At 42.4% G+C, this 8707-nt stretch overlaps 1 non-coding gene across 1 annotated transcript; it reads left to right on the top strand.

Moving 5' to 3' along the window:
- Positions 1 to 3092: 3092 nt before the first annotated feature.
- TRNAC-GCA (transfer RNA cysteine (anticodon GCA)) lies at positions 3093 to 3164 on the top strand. The gene has a single exon. It is a non-coding gene; the product is annotated as a tRNA-Cys (tRNA).
- The last annotated feature ends 5543 nt before the right edge of the window (positions 3165 to 8707 follow it).

The raw sequence follows: 8707 nt of genomic DNA, 5'->3' as shown, positions 1-8707 counted from the left end.
CTTACTGCTTCTCTCCTTTTTTTCCCTCTTTATTCCCCTTTTTTTATATTTTTTCCAAATTTCAATAAAGCTGTAAAAAAAAAAAAAAGGAAAGAAAGAAAAGGTAATTCAATTGCTCAAAAGGCCTCCTTCAAACAGAATTCTACCCTGGAGGTTAAGAGGCACCCCGGAGTGTTTAGACTGGTGTAAACTGTTATTAGATCCATGACCAGGTGTGTGGGAAGTCCCTCAAGAATACAGATCCTTCTAAAGATGTTTGGCAACATGTGTGGAAAAAAAAACAACAACCCCACAGCAGACAGTTCCCACCCCAGAGCCAAGATGGAGGCGACCCTCTCAAGAACAAACCTGCCATTCAAATGGATTCCCTCTTCTGCTCCAGAATGACAACTCTGGATTTGTGTACACAGCTGGATCTCCACCTTCCTTGGGACAAGAGGTTGACATAATGACCTCCTTCCTTGTTTTTACTGCCCTTAACATCATTCTCTTCCCCTCCTCGGCCACATTGGAAGCCAATCGCTCCGATGTAGGTCAATTCCTGTCAACAGGACTCGTTTCCTGTCGCTCATCGTGGAAGGACATTATTTCTGAAGCGTTGCCGACAAGGGCAAGCCGGACAGCCTCATTTCTGGATTAAGAGAAAGACCTCCAAGAAGCCCGCCCCCCCCCCCTTTGGTGGATTTGTTCACCTTGTAACGGAAATGCCCCAAGTGGTTAAAAGCTCAGACAAGATATTTCAGTAACAGTAACAGAGTTGGAAGGGACTTTGGAGGTATTTTTCTTCTCGCCCAATATGGCTTTTTCATTTTCTTTTTCTGAAAGTTGGAATTCCAGGCTTATTGACTATTCTTAATGAGTTTTGTTTTTTGTTTTATTCACCACCCGGTGTTATGGCTCCGTTACCTGAGCCTGTGTCATCGGCAGGAGAGGAATCCGAGAGTGAAGGAGAGGAGTTGGCAAGGCCTCCCTCTCCAGGATCCTCCTCTCTGGCAATGCCTTCGGTGTCCGCCGAAGGGCAAGAGATAGGGCCGGGGCCAAGCACGTCCATGCAGCCACAGGTGGACAGTGATGAGGGAAATGAGTCTTGGCTGGATCCACGCCAGCGTCGCAGAGATAAGCGCGCGCAACAGAAGAAGAGGCGTGCCAGAGATTAAGCTGAGTCACTGAACCACACCTCACAGGGTATAAAAGGGGGTGAGGTGGCCATTCAGACTCTGTGACGGACAAAACTAACTACTATCAAGTCACATTGCATCTTTGGAAACAGCATTATCTGCCTTGGATTTAATTACGGACTGGACAATTCTTGAACTGTGTGTATCTTGTTTATGAGTAAAGTTCTTGGCAAGCAGCTACTGGGTTGCTGTCAAGCCTCTTATCAGAAGAATTGGTTGTCCGCCAGTTTATTTAACCCCCGGCTGTCTGTTTGTGTGCATGTGTGAGACGGGGACAGAACATCCAGAATCACTCAGTGGGTGGATAACAGATTTAACAGATTCACAGAGTTGGAAGGGACCTTGTAGGTCATCTAGTCCAACCCCAACCCCTAGCAGGAAACCCTACACCCATGATGGCGAACCTATGGCACAGGTGCCACAGGTGGCACGTGGAGTCATATCTGTGGGCACATGAGCATTGCTGTAGCTCAGCTCCAGCGCGCATGTGCGCGCCGGCCAGCTGATTTTTGGGCCTTCTGGGCCCACTAGAAGTCAGGAAACGGGCTGTTTCCGGCCTCCGGAGGTGCTCTCGGGGGTGAGGAAGGCTGTTTCCACCCTCCCCAGGCTCCAAGAAAGGCTCTGGCGCCTGGGGAGGGTGAAAAACAGGCCTACCGGGCCAACTGTTAACCTTTTTGCCATCACGTGCCAAAAGCGGGGATAGCACAGGGAGGTTGGTGCACATGTGTGGGGGTGCGGGGGGGGGCATTGAATCATGGGTGTGGGCACGCGTGTGTGCAACCCCCCCCATGCTCCCCACATTTTTGGCACGCGATGGCAAAAAAGTTAGCTATCACTGCCCTACACCATATCTGACAAATGGCAGCCCAGTCTCTGTGATGTGTGAGGATCGACCACATCCTCACAAGGAGCCTGAGTGGCGTAGGAGGCTAATGCCTCATACTAAGGCAGCATTTAACAACCAGCTGCCTGCAATTACTGCGAGTTCAATTCTCACCAGGCTCAAGGTCGACTCAGCCTTCCATCCTTTCTAAGGTGGGCAAAATGAGGACCCGGTTTGTGGGGGCAATAAGCTGACTTTGTATAAAATATACAAAAGCATGAAGGCTATTGCTTAACACCTTGTAAGCCGCCCTGAGTCTCCGGAGAAGGGCGGCATATAAAAATAAATAAAAATAAAAAAAATCTTCCTTTAACTTGTCTTGACATTGGCCAGCGTTAATGATAATGACAACGAGAGCATATGCACCAAGGACAAATTCCTTGTGTGTCCAGTCACACTTGGCCAATAAAGAATTCTATTCTATTCTATTCTATTCTATTCTATCCTATCCTATCCTATCCTATCCTATCCTATCCTATCCTATCCCTATCCTATTATCCTATCCTATCCTATCCTATCCTATCCTATCCTATCCTATCCTATCCTATCCTATTCTATTCTAATGATTCTTGATGAATGTATCTTGTCTTTTTATGTATACTGAGAGCAAATGCACCAAAGACAAATTCCTTGTGTATCCAATCACACTTGGCCAATAAAGAATTCTATTCTATTCTATTCTATTCTATTCTATTCTATTCTATTCTATTCTATTCTATTCTATTCTATTCTATTCTATTCTATTCTATTCTATTGCCTACTACATGGTGGAAATGCCTGGGAAGCCTGCTTTCAGCTCCTCTATTGCATCACAATTTTCCCTCTTCGTTCCAGCCCTTCCTAATCAAACACTTAGAAAAATGATCTGCAGCCAAATGTTTTACCACTGACTCAGCTCTATTCCTGTAGCAGGAAGCAAAGCAGTTGCTTCTCCTTGCAATAAACTCATTACTGAAAAAAGCCAGAAGGGAAGTGAGGAACGAATAAACAGCTATAAACCAAGCCTATTAGAAAAGAGGAAATAGGCAGCTGGGGGTATAGCTCAGTGGTAGAGCATTTGACTGCAGATCAAGAGGTCCCCAGTTCAAATCTGGGTGCCCCCTCTTTTTTTTTTTCTCCCCTTCCCTACCTTCTTCAAAAATACAATTCTGTAAAATAGGATCTGACTTAATGTGTACATGAAATATTTTTTTCTCCCAAAGGCAAAGCTCCACTGCATGCCAGTAGAATGCAAAGCAACTTTTTCTATTTTCTTTCCATTGAATAAGCTTTCTCTCCAGGAAAACTGGAATTTTCTAAGGAAATAGCTGAATTTTTTCTACACAATTTATTGATACTTACCTCTTTGGTTTAAGCTCAGCCAGTGCAATACAGCCCCAAAATCTACATGACTATGTTACTATGTACTGAGTTACTCTATATGGTTTTCCTACTCCCTTCTGCTGAAGGTTTTCTCTCCTTTTTCTTTCTCCCTCTTTCTCCCACAATTTATTCTGAGCCTTTTCTCATTTTCTCAATTTTATAAGGACCCCAAATTCCTTTAGCAAATCAAACATTCCCTGGGATGGGAAGACAGTGGACCTATTTTTACTTCCAGTCCAGCTTCTTCTTCCTTTGATTAATATAATTTTTAATCGTATTAAATATAGTGGACATTAATCTTTTAATGTAATAATTTCATGTGTTAAAAATTTAAGTCGATTTTAAAATCAGTGATTTAAAAATTAAAATATAACCAAGGCTATTTTATTAGGGATTTTTACATAACTTTACAAGTTATGTAAAGTTTGATGTCACTGGCTGGAAACCAGTGTGTTAGGGAAGCCTCTCTTAGAAGAATGAGATATTTTGAGGAATATTTTAAAAAGGCAGAATATAATATTTCCCTAAAGGGAGAGACGGAGAAACATGCTCTTGGAGACAGAAAGCAGCTCCCACCTTTCTTAATAGATGCCAGCACTTAAGAGATAAAGAGCTTATTGAAAGAAGCCAAGTCGAGCTTTGAAGACCTTCCTATTCCAGCAAGCTGGGCTGGCTTAAAATTTTAAAAGGGTTATTTTAAGGGTAATGGGTTTTAAATATTTCGGGAAGCCAATTGGATTTAATTCTGTTTTAAATTATTTTAAATTTTGTATTGTATGTATTTTAATTTGGCTGTGCACCGCCCTGAGTCCTTCGGGAGAAGGGCGGTATACAAATCTAAATAAATAAATAAATAAATAAATAAATAAATAAATAAATAAATAAATAAATAAATAAAGTATCTAGGTAGCTCTATTCATAGGCAAAAATTTCCTGCAGCAAAATCCAACAAAGGTAGGATTAGCCCTCAGCCTACAACAGGAATTGCCCAACGCCCCTTCACTGTATCACCCTCAGAAACCTCAACCAAACCTTGCTCAGACAAACACCTGGGATGTGTACTTTGCCTATAGAGCTAGCTATGACCCCTACATAACCCCTATAACAGCCAATAGAATACATGTTCTTGCACAGGAACAGGAAGCTCAAGTGCAAAGCCCAAGAGAAGGTATAAAAAAACCCCAGTCTCAACTCCTTGTGGTCCAGCAGCACCAGAACCGCCTATGTGGTTCTGCTTCATCATTAAACCATCTTTCTAATCAGCCTCCAGCCTCTATTTTGTCTCCAGTGCCTTTCTCCCGGCTGTTGTGGCTCCGTTACCTGAGCCTGTGTCATCGGCAGGAGAGGACTCCGAGAGTGAAGGAGAGGAGTTGGCAAGGCCTCCCTCTCCAGGACCCTCCTCTCTGGCAATGCCTTCGGTGTCCGCTGAAGGGCAAGAGATAGGGTCGGGGCCAAGCACGTCCACACAGCCACAGGTGGACAGTGATGAGGGTAATGAGTCTTCTAGTGCTGGATCCTCGGCAGCGTCGCAGAGATAAGCGTGCGCAACAGAAGAAAAGGCGTGCCAGAGATTAGGCTGAGTCACTGGACCACACCCCACAGGGTATAAAAGGGGGTGAGGTGGCCATTCAGACTCTGTGACGGACAAAACTAACTACTATCGAGTCACATTGCATCTTTGGAAACAACATTATCGGCCTTGGATTTATTTTACGAACTGGACAATTCTTGACTGTGGGTATTTTGTTTATTGAGTAAAAGTTCTTGGCAAGCAGCTACTGGGTTGCTGCCAAGCGTCTTATCGGAAGAATTGGTTGTCTGTCAGTTTATTTAACCCCCGGCTGTCTGTTTGTGTGCGTGTGTGAGAAGGGAACAGAACACCTGCTTGGAACTGAACCAGATGGATATTTCTTCCAACACCAGGAGATCATGAATTCTAGTGCTGCTTTGGGCATGGAGCCAGCTGGGTAAGCTTGAGCCGGTCATTTTCTCTCAGCCCTAGGAAGGAAGCAATGGGGAACCACTTCTGGGGGGAAAAAAACCTTGTCAAGAAACCTCCAGGGACTTGTCGAGGCAGAATCTGAGAATCAGACATGATTGAACGGAAGAAAAACAAAGGACAAGTAAAAGATAAACTTGGGGGAAAAAATTCAAAGGAATGAGATTAAGAAAGGAAGAAGTTTAAGAAGTGGTTTCTGACATTCTTTACAGAAATACTGTGTTTCCCAGAAAATAAGACCCTGTCTTATATTTTTTGGAACCCTGAAATAAGTGCTTGGCCTTATTGCCATGTGCTCAAAAGCCTGATTGGGCTTATTATCAGGGGATAATGTCTTATTTTGGGGAAAACAGGGTAGTATCACTTCACCCATCACCCTTTTAGGTAGTCCTCAACATATGACTACAATTGAGCCCAAAATTTCTGTTGTTAAGTGAGGCATTCGTTAAGTGAGTTTTGCCCCATTTTACCTTTCTTGCCTTGGTTGTTAAGTCAATCACTGCCGTTTATGAGTTAATAATCCAGTTATTAAGTGAATACGGCTTGTCAGAAGGCCGCAAAAGGTGATCACATGACTTTGGGACATTGCAACCATCATAAATATGAATCGGTTGCCAAGCATCTGGATTTTGATCACATGATTTTGATCACATGATCAAAATTGCTGTAGAGCTCCTAACTGTGAAAAAATGGTCATAAGTCACTTTTTTCAGTGCCGGTGTACCTTTGAACAGTTCCTACACAAACGGTTTTAAGTCAAGGACTACTTGTATGACATCAGAGGTGAAATCCAGCAGGTTCTGGAGAACCGGTAGCGGAAATTTTGAGCAGGTCAGAGAACCGGTAGCGGAAATTTTTAGTAGTTCGGAGAACTGGCAAATGCCACCTCTGTCTGGCGCCAAAGTGAGGTGGGAATGGAGATTTTGCAATATCCTTCCCGCAGGAGTGGGGAGGGAATGGGGATTTTGCAGTATCCTTCCCCTGCCACACCCACCAAGCCACACCACGGCCACCAAGCCACCCCCACAGAACCGGTATAAAAAAAATTGGATTTCACCACTGTATGACATAGTTCGCTTCCTCAATTCTTACGTAGTCTCAACCCTTACTTTCCACCCAGCTTCTAAGCATTCGTACATCCCTGGCTTCTATTCCCAACTGAAGCCATCACAGAACTTCTTATTTTGCTTCCCACCCATATCAAGTCCTTCCATATCTGAAGCGGTATAAGAAGAAGTGAAGAAGAAGAACTCATATCAGGAAGGTTTGTTCCTGATATGGTCATGGGATTTACTTGTATTGTATCAGAGGTGGGTTTCAGCAGGTTCTGACCAGTTCCGGAGAACCGGTAACGGAAATTTTGAGTAGTTCGGAGAACCGGTAGTAAAACTTCTGACTGGCCCCGCCCCCATCTATTCTCTGCCTCCCAAGTCCCAGTTGATCGGGAGGAAATGGGGATCTTGCAGTAACCTTCCCCTGGAGTGGGGTGGGAATGGAGATTTTATGGACGCCCACCATGGTTTGGTGGGCGTCCCTTGCCACGCCCACCAAACCAAACCACACCCACCAAGCCATGCCACGCCCACCAAGCCACACCCACAGAACTGGTAGTAAAAAAATGTGAAACTCACCACTGTATTGTATGTATGTATGTATGTATGTATTTTGTTAGTAATTAGATTTATTATTTATTTATTTATTGTTTGTTTATTTAATTTACTTAGGGTACTGATTTATTACACAGATTGAAAAAACCTGCAACAATACCAATGGCCGTCAGAGGGGGGGAAACTACAAGGAGCGATTTCTGTCTCTTTGCTGCCATCCTGTGGTTTGGGATCCTCAGGACACTCTGTTGTAAACCCACATAGAGCCACGTGGAACATCCAGGAAATGAAGACAGAGCTCCAGGGCTTTTGAGCCAATCTAGCTCTTGACTATTTGGCACTCAACAGATCCCGGACATAAACTTTTCTTGGTCAAAAGTTGCATCAGGATCTGTCCATCCCCCTTAGGCCTTCTACATTTAGGCTTAGAATAACTTTATGGTCACTTTGAATTGCACACTAATCGGAATGAAATTTCTTTGCACTGAGTTCTCAAAGGGTCACCCCCTCCAATATACACTACATCGGGTTTAACAGTAACAAGAGTTGGAAGGCGACATTAGAGGCCATCTAGTCCAACCCCCTGCTCACGCAGGAGACCTGTACTAGGGATTTGAACCGCCGATCTTTCTGATCAACAAGCTCAGTGTCTTAGCCACTGAGCCACTTTAGTCAGCCATGTGACTGATGAAAATAAATAAATAAATAAATACATGAATAAATAAATAAAATAAATACATACATACATGAATAAATAAATAAAATAAAGACATACATGCACATACATACATGAATAAATAAATAAAATAAAATAAAATACATATATACATACATACATGAATAAATAAAATACATACATACATACATACATGAATAAATAAAATACGTAAATAAATTAAATAAAATACATACATGAATAAATAAAATACATACATACATGAATAAATAAATAAAATAAAGACATACATGCACATACATACATGAATAAAATACATACATACATGAATAAATAAAATACATACATACATGAATAAATAAATAAAATAAAGACATACATGAATAAATAAATAAAATAAAGACATACATGCACATACATACATGAATAAATAAATAAATAAAATAAAATAAAATACATACATGAATAAATAAATAAATAAATAAAATACATACATACATGAATAAATAAATAAAATATGTAAATAAATAAATAAATAAAATACATACATACATACAAACATACATGAATAAATAAAATACATACATACATGAATAAATAAAATAAAATAAAATACATGCATGCATACATGAATAAATAAAATAAAATAAAATAAAATAAAATTATGCACATATATTATTTGACCCTGCATATGGCATTACAGCCTCTGGCTGCTTTGGCTCAGCGTTGCAAAGTAGAGGCGGCCAAGTTGGCTCAGGACGGAGTTTGGCGTCTCGTGCGACCCGAGCTCAGCGTTTGGGCTTCGCTGACTCACAAGGACAGCGTGGGCGCGTCCCTCTGAACTTTTCGCAGCTCTACGGACTCCCTGGGAGAGCGAGAGCGAGCGAGCGAGAGCGAGAGTTGCGCGCGCTCCTCGGCTCCCCCCTCCCTTTCCTCGCCGCGTTGGCGGTTCGTCCGTTCGTCACTTCCGGCGCACGCCCGGCCGGGCCCCGGAAGTGGAAG

This window comes from Pituophis catenifer, unplaced genomic scaffold (assembly GCF_029215685.1).
Source record: "Pituophis catenifer annectens isolate HBS135680 unplaced genomic scaffold, rPitCat1.0.hap2 SCAF_12, whole genome shotgun sequence".
In the NCBI taxonomy this organism is placed as follows: domain Eukaryota; kingdom Metazoa; phylum Chordata; class Lepidosauria; order Squamata; family Colubridae; genus Pituophis; species Pituophis catenifer.
This window is presented reverse-complemented; position numbering and strand designations above follow the sequence as displayed.